This window comes from Castor canadensis, chromosome 6, assembly GCF_047511655.1.
Source record: "Castor canadensis chromosome 6, mCasCan1.hap1v2, whole genome shotgun sequence".
NCBI lineage: Eukaryota > Metazoa > Chordata > Mammalia > Rodentia > Castoridae > Castor > Castor canadensis.
In genome coordinates, this window is record NC_133391.1 from 65,477,344 (window position 1) to 65,489,877 (window position 12,534).

The 12,534-nt window shown below is 39.0% G+C and overlaps 1 protein-coding gene across 1 annotated transcript in view; it reads left to right on the top strand.

Annotated features, from left to right (window-relative positions):
* Positions 1-12,534, top strand: part of Ccdc192 (coiled-coil domain containing 192) — a 216,560-nt gene that overhangs the window by 59,401 nt on the left and 144,625 nt on the right.

A 12,534-nucleotide genomic window follows, 5' to 3' on the forward strand; every position in this document is an offset into this window, starting at 1 on the left:
AAGAGGGAAGGTGGCCAGAATAAGTCATTTAGTCTGGAAGGTACTTGACTTACATAAAAAGGAGACTAAAGCCCAAAGTGGCCAGACCATCCAAATTTTCAGAAGATGAAAATTCAGATTCCTATGTGAAGTCTCCTCATTGATAAACGTTGGGAATGAATTCAAATAAAAGAGAATGCTTTGTGTGCTAAACAAAAGCTATTTATAAGTAGCCTAAGTAGGAGTCTTACACTGTTTTTTAAACCCAGGCTACTTTCTTACATCTGTTCTACAATTTGAAAGATAATCTTTACAAAACCAAGCATATGTAGAGATTATAGGTGGGAGGAAGTCAGTTTGTTTTATTGTTTCAATTACTTTGATTGGTTACTTGGAATAGTGCTGGTTGTTGTAACAAACAGATTCCAGAATTTCAGCAGCTGAACCCAATAGAAGTTTCACTAAAATAACCGTCTATTGTAGGCATACTTGGCCATGGGCTGACACTGTCCTCAGCATCATTCAGTGATCAGGAGTAAAGGAGAGAACGTGCACTATACCTTCAAATAGTTCCATGGTATTCAAGAGAAAATGTTACAGTCTTTTTTTCTGAAGATAAAATAACCAATGACTAAGACTCCAAACGTCATCGTTAGTAGGATGCTTAGTCTCAGTCACTTGGTAGGAAGGGAGAGCCTCTCTCTTCCCCAGGGATTTTACTATCGAAAAGTTGGGACCACTAGTTTCTAGTCATTTGTATCTGTCATTCCCTCGGCTTCATGCTCATGAACCCACTCAAAGATCTATGGCTTTGTTTGTTCAGCACTAGTCTTTAGCACAGTACTGTAACAAATTTTCCTCCGCATACCTTCTAATTCAGGCCACAATCGCAAAGGACCTGATGTTTCATTCTCTCTGTTGTGGATGAAAAGACTTCCTCCCTTAAATTTGTCTGTTGCTTTTTCCTTCTCAGATCACAGCCTCCATCCTCTGTCTACTCAGAGAATTTTTAGTTTCTTTTATTGATGAGACCTGGCCTCCCAATCAAAGGGGTTCCATTAGCAAAGGTTAATTTCCTCTCCTTGCATGGGAGTTGGGGTTGGAGTTAAGGTTGGGATATAACTGCAATTCTTCATGAAGAAATTGGTATTTTCCAATTGAACTTATTTGAAACTTAAAGAGATTTCTCAAAAGCCATATACTTAGATAGAAAGGCTTAAATAGAAATCTAAGCTTAGAAAATTGAATAGAAATGTAGTGTGTGCATAGTTGATCTGGTTGCTAAATTTGAATACTGAAACTTTTAAGTAAAGTATAATCTGAACTGTTAACTTTAGCTGTAAACACAGAAATTGATTTTGACCATTCACATGTTAAATGTTTTCTAATCCCTAATAAGTCTATCATCATTACTAGATTTACTAAGAGGTAATGTCAGTGCTTACACCAATAATCACAATATCTAATGGAGTAATTGGTAAATTCTGAGGAAAAGAAAAGAGAGACATCTCTTTCTCCCTCATGCTGCCCACACACTCCATATGCCTCCTTCCCCCACCAGGAGATGGGATGAATTAATTAAACATTTTCAAAATGCTTGGGTATCAACTGTGTACATAAAACACAGATTGCCAAGGTTTAGAGCCCTATACTACTCTCTACTGGCTGTGCATCTTCAAGTAAGTTTTTTTTCTCTCTGTGAGACTTAATTTCCACATCTACAAATTAAGTTTACTAAATGTATCTAGCTCATAGAATTGTCATGATGATCAAATGACTTATTATTCATAAAATTCTTAGGTTGGTACCTGTAACACAGGTGTGAATCTTACATAAATGTTTGCTAAAAACAAAACAGAATTCACTAAAACAACTATAAACCAGTCAATATTCCCCTGGTTTGTTTAGTGGTAAACTTTAACAGAATTCTTTATGAGAGGATGCTCTCATTGTTTAACACTGTGACTATATGGGCAATGGAACATTCATTGATCCCATTTCTGTAGGGTTAGTATAAGGATTAAATGAGATGATACATTAGGCTTAAAGAAATGCCATGTCTGGGACAGAGCCAACCCTCACTAATGTTGGCATTTTCTCATTGGCCACCAGTGCCACTGTCCTGCCTTGCCCTGATCATCATTTGCAACGCATGCTTTGACATTTGTCTAACAGTATGAAAGTAAATATTTTCTAATACCAGTTTCTATTGCATGGAGTTCAACTCTTAATTATTTCACTGTTTTCAAAATAAATTCATGTCCCTGTTGAGCCCATGCAGTTACTCATTCTTTCTGTGCATGGGGGGATCGTGTAGGAGGCAGTTCTAGATCTGTCCCAGTAGACATAGAGGAAAGAGTTCAGGCATTTCTGCCCACCTTCACTTGAGTAAGAATACACCAACTGCACTAGGCAGATGCCGGTGCCACAGGGGATGGAAAACTACATCCCAGGAGTTCTGTACCTGGCAAAGCTCATTTGATACTCAGAGACAATTTTGACCACACTCTTGTCCTTCCCGCTTTGCCTTCCCTAACCTTTACTTTCTCATCCTCCTGGAAAGTTGTCCTACCTGTTTCTCTCCAATTCTTGCTTGACCTCACAAACAACTGTCCCAACAGGGAATTTTTATGATGTATATTTCCAGTGCCTAGTGCTAAATGATGACCGCTGATTTTGCTAAGGTTTCTTTGACATCCATCTGGTAACATTTGAGTCATATGAGTATGGAAGCCAGAGAGTAGAGGATTGCCAGATGGCACCCACCTTTCCATGGCATCCTTCTGGTGTTACTTTTTACCTTCCTAATTTCAGTTTCCAACATAGGACCCAAGTTGTCCCTATTTTATTCTTCTGTCCTTTATCTTTTTAGCCTTCTTATTCTCAAATTCTATCAGGAATTCTAGAATGGAAGCACCTACATTTGAACTGCATGAGAAACCTCATTTTTTTTTAACTTTTTCTCAAAATGTATTAAAGCTACAGTACAGAAATTGGAGGACTTTATTAGGCAGTTCAGGTAAAATCACTTTCAAATCACTACAGCAACTCGTTTGAATTCAATGACTGATATTACCTAACAGAACCACTATACAAATTTTTCCTCCATTACATAAGTACATTAATTATTCCCAAGCTCTAAGTAATAATAAGGTTCTTTTATTTATTTTCTTTTTTTTTAATGTAGCTCTTTAATTTCAATCCACAATCCTATGATCCAAAATCTCTGAAAAGCATAAGCATTTCCATAACTTTTAGTGGTAAACTTGACCTTAATCCATATGATGAGAAACCTCATTTTTAATGTTTAAAATATAAATAATTCTCGGGCTGGGATGTAGCTCTGTGGTACAGTGCTTGCCTAGCATGTGCGAGGCCCTGGGTTCTATCCCAGCATCAAAAAAGGAAAGACCAAAAAAAAAACCCCTCTCCCCTAAAATATAAATAATTCCATCTATTGCCTTGTCTCTTCCCTTTAAGTGCCATGTCTGAAGGGCAGACATAAACCCTTCAGACTGCAGGAAGGAAAAGGGGCCTAGGAGAGTTCTCCTAAACCTTTAACAATAAAAAGATCCCCAGAACCTTGAAATCTATTACAAAATTCAGCGACCATATAAATAAATGATTTCGACAGGCTTGTTTAAACGAGTGTGATTTCTCAAAGGAGAATAACCAGGTCAGAGAGTCAGCAAATGGCTTAGATGTGAGTCATCTTAACACTAAAGAAATCTAAAAATAATAACTTCACACCTTTAAAAAAAAAGGTGTGTGAAAACTTAAGGCAATAGTGTTGTAGAAACTAAAGAGGGCTTGAGGTCCTCACAGAAAGGATGCAAGAAAGACACAAAATTCCAGGAAAGGCAACAGATCGCAAAACCAAAAGAAATAGTTATGAATTGTTCATTCTTCAACTATTTTTGCCGATCCTAACAAGCCAGTCTCAAGCTTGGGGCTTAATGGGTGCAGGGAACATTGGTCGTGAATTGTTATTTCTGTCCTCATGGAAGAACCGGTTAAGAGGAAGGATCAAGAGGAGGAGCAGGAGGAGGCTTGTCTGATCAAAAGAGACTGCTGCAGGCCAGGCGTAGGGGAGAATGCAGAGCACATGAAGGTGGGAGTGGGCGAAGGAACAATGCAGACACAGACTGGAAGTTTAGCAGAGGGAATAGGCAGAAATGAGAACAGGAGGCGTTTTTCGGCTTAGTGGAATTGCTAATGAGAATCCAGCTAGATGTTTACATTAAGCATTAAAAATAAGTTATGTCCAGTTGGTGCCCTGGGAATGTTCCCCTCAACACCCTTCCACGCATGGAACACACCCGTCCCCAGAGACAGGGCTCAGGAGGAAAGCAAAGTGATTAAGAGCTCTACCACAGTAACCCGTGAAAGGCTGCAGTGTTTCATTACAGTCATTGTTGTGGAACCAAGTTTCACTGTACAAAAAACCTAGGATTGAGATGGATTTCAGCCTGAACAACTGGCATGTTAAATGTTTATAAACGTGTAATCTTCAGTGTGTTGGGATAGCTTAAGTTGAAAGGAGGTTCGTTGACATTTTGGAGGATAGTTCTGTAACTTCTCCAAAACTGTGTTGCCTGAGGAGTTTACTTTGCCTTTCAGCCATGTATTTTATGAGAAGAATTTGTAATTCAGATTACTTCACAAACTGGTTGCTTACTGGTCAGTCTGGAATCAGACACCTTTGGGAATTTGTGCTACCACTGCTCTCCTATTCACAGCTTATGCACCTGTGTTGTTTAGACATTGTTTAGGGTAAATGGTTGCTTTCAAATTTTTCTTTAAACATGCAATTCTTTTTCTGAAGAAGGCTGAAACTTGATTAGCTTTCATGGATGGGTTTTTCTTTTCATTTTACTTTTATTTTCATGACTATATGTTCTGGCAAATGTCCAGCCACAAAATATAATTCTCTGCACTCCTGAAGAATAAATACTGTGCAACAAGAGCTTTCTTTTAGCAATGACCATAGCAAGTGGTATACAGCACCTACCAAGTAAGTATGAGGCCCTGAGTTCAAACTCCAGTACCACACAAAAATTAAAAGAAGGAATTCTGGCTCTTGCTACAACATGGACGAACATTAAAAGCACTATGATAAATGAAAAAAGCTAGAAACAAAAATCCACATATTGTATGATGCCATTGATGCAAATGTTCAGAATGTAGGCAGAAGTACACTACTTGCTCCTACTGAACTGTGACTGTTAATGGTTATCGATTTCTTTTGGTATAGGTAGAAATATTCTGGAACTGGCTCTTACATACATAAATTTCTTATGCTATAGAATTGCAGACGTATATACATTCAAGTCCAAAATTCTTCAAAGCTCATCATCTTGTTTTAGAAAATGTCCATTTAAGTAGTACAAAATACTATGAATATGATAGATGAAAAACGCAATGATTTTCTCCCAAATCATTGCTATAAAATTAATGGGTTCGTGATTTTTAATTGATATATTTCCTCTTTAACTACTCACACTCTGGAATAAATTTCTATTTTTAATATCAGTTGATAAGAGTCTAAGAAAGTCTAGTTTTTATATTATTTTATTTTAAAATTTATTAGCATGTATTTATGCAGGGGGGATACATTGTGATATTTACACGTGTTACATTATATCTTAGTTAGATTTACCCCCTTCATCATTCTCCCTCTTCCCCTCGTCCGTCTTCTTGGAAGGAATTTAAACAGGTTTCATTCTTCTATTTTCATATATGAATCCAAAACACATCCACCATATTCGCCCTCATTCACCCTTTCCTTATGCCTACCTACCTCCCATTGATACTCAGCCCCAGAACAGACCTGTTTTACCCTCCTGTCTTTCACTTTTTTAAAGTGTATATTGATAGTTTCATCTTGGTACTTCAGGCCTGAATATATCGTGCTTTTATCAAAACAACCCCCCCTCCACTCTGTTACTTACCTTTTATCACCATGCTTCCCTAATATTCAACAGCTTACTGTACTGTATATTATATTTATACATAGATGGGTTGTTTCAATATTTTCATTCTGAAAGTCTAGTTTTAATTGCATTAATTCTTTAATTTAGCAAAATTTCAGTATCAGTCAGGCTGTGCATAGGGTCAATATCCTAAAGACCCAGCCAGTACCCTCTAATACTTTGCCATCTATTACAGTGGTTTTTGACCTTGTCTACACATTGAAATCAACTGGGAATCTTTTAAAAATACTGAACACTGGATTCTAACCCTCCTCATCTCCCTCCTCCTGCAGAGATCCTGATTTCATTGATCTGTGGAGGAAAAAGAACACTGGGACTTTACTCTTTTCCTCACATCATTTTAATACACAAGTGGAGCTGTGAACCACACCTAGAAGGATCTAAGGACCATGGGATCCTTAGAAAGATGACTTCTCCAACTTCCTGTCAGCAGGGGCTGAGGTGACTGCTTAGATTGCCTGAAAAAGAAGCTGTCCCTTAGGTGAATTTCTCCACTCACCCCAGCATGCCCCTAAGAGGTCACAGCACCTTCCACTGTTAGCAACATAGCGTCAGTCAGGAGCAGTCTGGAGCCAGCTAAGGCTTGGAAATTTTCAGGAAGCTGGGGCAGCTGGATCATCTAATGACAGTTTAAAAGACAGCTACAGCTATGTATCACGTTATGCCAAATGTTATGATGACAGAAGTCAAAAGTCACTCTGGGAACTTAGAGAAACCATTCCTAGCTCAGGTTGGAGGTAGAGGTGGCTCAGGGAAGCCTTCATGTAGGCAGTGACACCTGACCTCAGTATTAAATTATGGGAAATAATTGTCCAAGTGAAGATGGAGGTAAGAGTAGGAATGACCCAGGCAGAGAAGGCAGGCTGAAGAGGCAAGACAGGCTCAAAGAACCTGAAAATTAGCCAGGGTAAAGGTCATGTCATCTATTCTATAGCTGGCTACAGCTATAGTTGAAGTTGCAGCTGAAGTTTCCTTAGGATCAACTTGAACTGGCAGTGCAGAGTCCAGTCATGGGATCTTCTTGCTTTCTATCACTTGAAGAAAGGCCATCATACCCGAATGTCACAGTAAAAGAAAATCCAGCAGTGTTGACTTTTCCAGTGAGGTTATTAGTTGTTAAAATAAATCCTAGTGTTTGTTATTTGATTTGTAAAGTGTTTCAAACCTATCTTCTCATATCAATCTTATAGTCACTTTCCCAGAAGTGCCTGAGCCCCAGTAAAGAGCCTCTGTTTTCCCTAAACTAAGAAACCATAAAAAACAAGGAGGACACAAGCTAAGCAGGTAATAGGAAGTAAACCAACAATGACTCTCCTTGTGCAGCAAAAGAGGCCTAATTCTTCTTATCCCTAAAAGAACCTTGGGGATTGGTAGTCGCCACCTAATTATATCAACAGATCCTGTGTTAGGTTCTCTAGGTTCTCAGCCTGTACCCTTATTATCTTTACAATCAGATCACCATACAATACAGGTGGTTCTCAAGTATGGCAAACAGTCTGTGTTATTTCCACAAGAATATTTGAGCTGTATGGGAATTGCCTTTATCTGACACAGGTGGAGTCAGTTATATGATAACATATGTTCTCTTTTATTGAGTCCTGGTGGTCACTTCAACCATAATAATTTAAAGATCTGAAATGAAAGAAGCTCACCTTTCAGCAAACATTTAACACCACAGTGAAATTTAGCATGGGAGCCAGGCCTTATTTTCTTTTAACTGTCTTTATTGTTAAAATGTATGTATTAGCTTACCCTTTATTTGCAGTTTCACCTTCCAAAGTTCCAGTTACCCAGCACCAACCATGGCCTGAAAATAGTAAATGGAAATTTTCAGAAATAAACAATGTATGTGTTTTTAATTGCATGCTGTTCTGAGTAGTGTAATAACTTTTAACCATCTCACCCCATCCTGCCTGGAAAGTGAATCATCTCTTTTCCCAGCATATCCATACTGTAAACTGCCTACTAGTCACTTAGTGGCCATCTCAGTTGTTGGATGACCATCACAGTATTGCAGTGCTTGTGTCCAGGTAACCATATGTAGTAGCCTAAGGCTGTGTTACAACAACCTCTGTCACCCCAGCCATCATGTAGGCCTTGTATAATCTCACATCATCCCAAGAAGGGGGAGGACAGTACAATAAAGTATGAGAGAGACAGAGACAGAGAGAAAGAGAGATCATTCACATAATTTGTATTACAATATATTGTTATAATTAGTTCAGTGTATTGCTGATAATATATTCCTATGTCTAATTTATCAATTAAATTTTATCATTGATCTGAGGAGGTCTTTATCATGTCTGTACAGGAAAAATTATGGTACATAATAGGGTTTGGTATATCTGTTGTTTCAGGTGTTCCCCCGAGGTCTTGAAACATATTCCCTGTGGACTGTACACTGTTTATGTCACATCATGGCTTCTGAGATCCTTCCACAAGGAAGTTTGCTCTTTCCCTGTTTCCCCACCACAATCCCTATAAAATAATTCCCAGGAAGATTCCACAGCTGTTTCCAGGTTACAGAGTCATTGTGTCATATTTAAAATAGGCAGAAGGGCTATTTAGGCTCTCGTGCCCAGCACAAGTCCATTGTCTATAAGGTACTTGTACCTGGCCAGGCAGTCTCTGTTTTTCTTGGTTATCTTCATCCTTGTTTGTTCACAAAGTACAGTATTTCAAGGCACAGACATTCCTCCAATATTTAAACTTAGTATTCCACCTTTATTCTCATTTATTTGTGTTAATTTTAAAGTTTTCCTATTTTGAGTAGATAATGCTGTGAGAAGTGAATGAAGATAGTGTCTCTCAAAACTTTCCATGCATACCTGCAAGATTTCATTCATATTTCATTCATATTGCATTTCCTTTGCTTTGCAATCCTAAAATGTAACCAAGACATATTTGACTTAAAGGTCAATAGCATAAAGGCATATAAATATAAAAGTACCTTCCCTTCCTTCTTCCTTTCTTACCCCTTAAGTTAATAACTTAAGTTTCTATAACTTGTAACAGAAAAACACATGTTATTTACTTCATTTAGTTTGGGATATTTTAAATTTGTTTTTACAAAAATGTGACTTTCTATTTGTATCTCTTTCCAAATACTTTATTGCTTCTTCACCTTCCAATATGTCACTGGCATGTTTATAATATCATTTTAAAATCTTAAGCTAGTAAAATGTATATCAACGGATATTTTAATCTAACTATATTTTAGTGTAAAAATGTCTCAAGTTTTAGAACTCACTTCCCATCATCCCATGCCCTCTGGTCCCCATCTGTTTAATCTTTTTTCAAATATCTTTTTTGGCCCACCCACTCCTATGGGAGTACACAGTAATATGTGTACACACACACACACACACACACACACACGGAAGCTCATGCAGTCAAAGATCTCACACTAATGTTGAGTGATGACTATAGGTATTGATGTAGTGATGTCCTGGTAAATGAAGGGTGGGGAAGAAGCTCTGATTCACAGTGTTTGCTTATTCTGTGATGTAAATATTCCTTCTCTCCATGGGTCTTTTAAACTATCAATATTAGATGATCCAGCTGCCAGCTTTCCTAAAATTTTCTGAGCCTGAACTGGCTCCAGACTGCTCCTGACTGACACTATGTTGCTAACAGTGGAAGGTGCTGTGACCTCTATGGGGCATGCTGCAGTTGATGGAGAAACTTGTCTAAGGGGCAGCCTACCTCAGACCCTGCTGACAGGAAGTTAGAGAACTCATCTTTCTAGCTCCCATGAGTTCTTTCTAAGTGCCGAGGGATTTTTAATGTGGATCTTAATCTGGGATTGAGCAGAAAGGATTTCATGAGCTTCTGGACTTATCTCTACTTGGTCAGTGTTGAAGCTAAGTCTTCCCAGGCATCTTGCAGGAAGACTTATAGCCCAGGTCAGATGTCCTTAGCATCTGCAACTCAGAGTTACAAAGATAAATGGAACTTGGGAGATCAAGTCCCTCCTTGGGTTGTCCCTCACCCTACTGGTGTTTGAAGACCATCAACAAATAAACTAGCAGATACTGAAAGAGGTTAAAAAGTAGAGTATGAATGATGCTAAGAATCCTAAAGGAGGGTGAAGGCTATTTTACAGGAGAGATCAGGGTGGCTTCACAGGAAAGCTGTTTTCAGCATAGAGTGTGGGAGCTTTGGAAACATCCACAGGACATTCCACCAGAGGCTCCAGGAAAGACAAAGGCCACATGGTGGGTTTCAGAGTCCAGTTGTCTACAGGTGAAGAGTTCTGAAGCATAGCAGATACAATGGTCCTTGACCATGAGGAGTTGTTGCTGCAGGGCCAAAACTGTGCTCAAGCCCACCAGGCCCCCCAAGGCATGGTGAATTAACCTGGTTCAGGGTTAAACTCCATCTGAATGGCAGTCTAGATAACTTCCCATAGTGCTATGCCTTAAGCAAGATTTCCAGGAGGAAAAGGAACCAATGGCCCCTCAAGAAGTGTCCCATATTCATCAAAATACTAGGTCACTTTTCAAGAAAGATAGCCCTGCCTATCAACTCTGTACTACAAGGGGTAATCAAGGGAAACCTCCCCTAAAGATGACTCTCACAGTGTTTTGTTGATTTTGCTCGTCTGAGTATTTACCAACAGCAATGTGCTGACAGTAATCTCATTGTACAGGTGTCTCTCCCACACTCTGGATGGGTAAAGTCCATCTTTCAAGTCTGTGGGTACAGCTGATGTTGACAGAGCCTGGGGCTATTTGCAATCATGCCTCTCTCCTCTGCCATCCGCCCTGCCTTTGGTCAGAAAGAATCCCTCCTCCTTTGATTGCTGAGTGCCAGGCTAATCCATTTGACCTTGAGATTGTCCCAAAGTCCCCATTATGCCACATTATTTGACATCACATTTTAATATGTCCTTGCATATTCTTCCCTTCTCTCCACAGATTTTACTAATTCGGTTGCCCCCACTGAAGATTATTTCACTAGTGAACTACCCTTTCCACCATATGGCCTAAAGGCTGCTCAGTTGTGCTAGGCCAAACTTTCCCTTGTGCTAGCCAATAAATTTCTATTCTCAAATCTTTTGGGGGAAGTGGGTGTATCTCTGCTTTACTTCTAAAAAGCCATTGACAACTTATGTGACTGCTGTCATTGGAAAAAGGGATCACCAAGCTCCATTCCTTCTGTGACCTCTAAGATCACCTTGAGAGTTCTTATGTTCTAAAGAAGTCATAAGTTTTCCCCAATGCCTCTCTACAATCATGTTTCAGAGATTTTATTAAAATTGGTGAAAGGTTTTCTGATCCAACCACACTCAGACAAAAGAGTCTTTGTATGTTTGACCTTTAGTTGCCAACTGACCAATTTTTTTCTTTGCTGATGGAAATCATGGCAAAATGACAAGTTCTCATGTCACCCAGAGCCATAGGCCAATCGGCTATGTATGTACCTTTGCCCAACAGCAAGGTCCTTACCCATAAAGCACACAGGAAAGAAATGAGGGCAAACTAAAGGAAGACCAAAGACATTCTTAGCCATCACCCTTTGAGAAACGTTATGCCTAAAAGAATCTGTCTTCAAGGGCATAGCCAAGGTTGAAAGATGTGCTTCACCTACGAAAAAAGTAGCAGCTGTGCTTTTCCTTGAAACATTAACAAGAATATGAATAACTTCTGTTCTAGCCAATAGAAAGGAAAGAGAAATGATAGAGGGAATAATATAACCTTTAGTTTTGATTGAGAAAGGTACCGGAATTGCTCAATGTTCCATGAAATCCATTTGAATGGATCCTGTTGAAATGTGCCAGCTGGAAGAAATATTATTTATAAAAGCAACAAGCAACATTCAGCAAGGAAGCAGAACCTCTGAAATAATGTGGAAAATTTTTATTTAAAACTTCCATCTGTAATACTCTTCTCACTGGGGGGGTCATATAAATTAAACAAATTTTTTGTTTGAATGCTTCTAAAACTCCCCAAATCTTTTACTTAATGGAGTTTTTTCTGAGCACTTTTCACATGGAATTTCACAGGCCCAAGGACAGAGATACAGCTGTTCAGGTTTTGGATATCATTTCATTTAGGCATTGCCTCATAGATCAAGATGAAACCACAGTCTGTGCTAAAAATCCATTGCAATTCGAAGCGGATGGGAACCCTGTTGGATCGCTAGAAAAAGGGCACACACCGCCTCCTGCCCAGGTGAGGATGCTGTCCTCCGGTCAGGGTCACTCGCTCTCAGAAAAGCAAATGCTCAAGCTCCTGTTTTCACCACCTGTGTTAACACTAATGAGGTTGTGTTGCTGCCAAATCTTTGAAACCCCCCCCCCACAAAAAAAACTTGCTTCCTGAGGCACAATAAAAGTTTTTATTAAAATTTTCTAGTATGGGAGAGGACAAGTTTGGTTGTTGTTCAAGCATATGAATTGATCTTTAAGATAAACTAGACATCTTGATGTGAAAACCACAAGGGCTGCCAGACTCTATGGCCATATTTTGATATCCTCAGAATTGAAGAGACTTGTGAAGGATTGACCAATAGTCACTTGCAAAGGCATCGACGATAGCATTTACTTATATTTTTAACC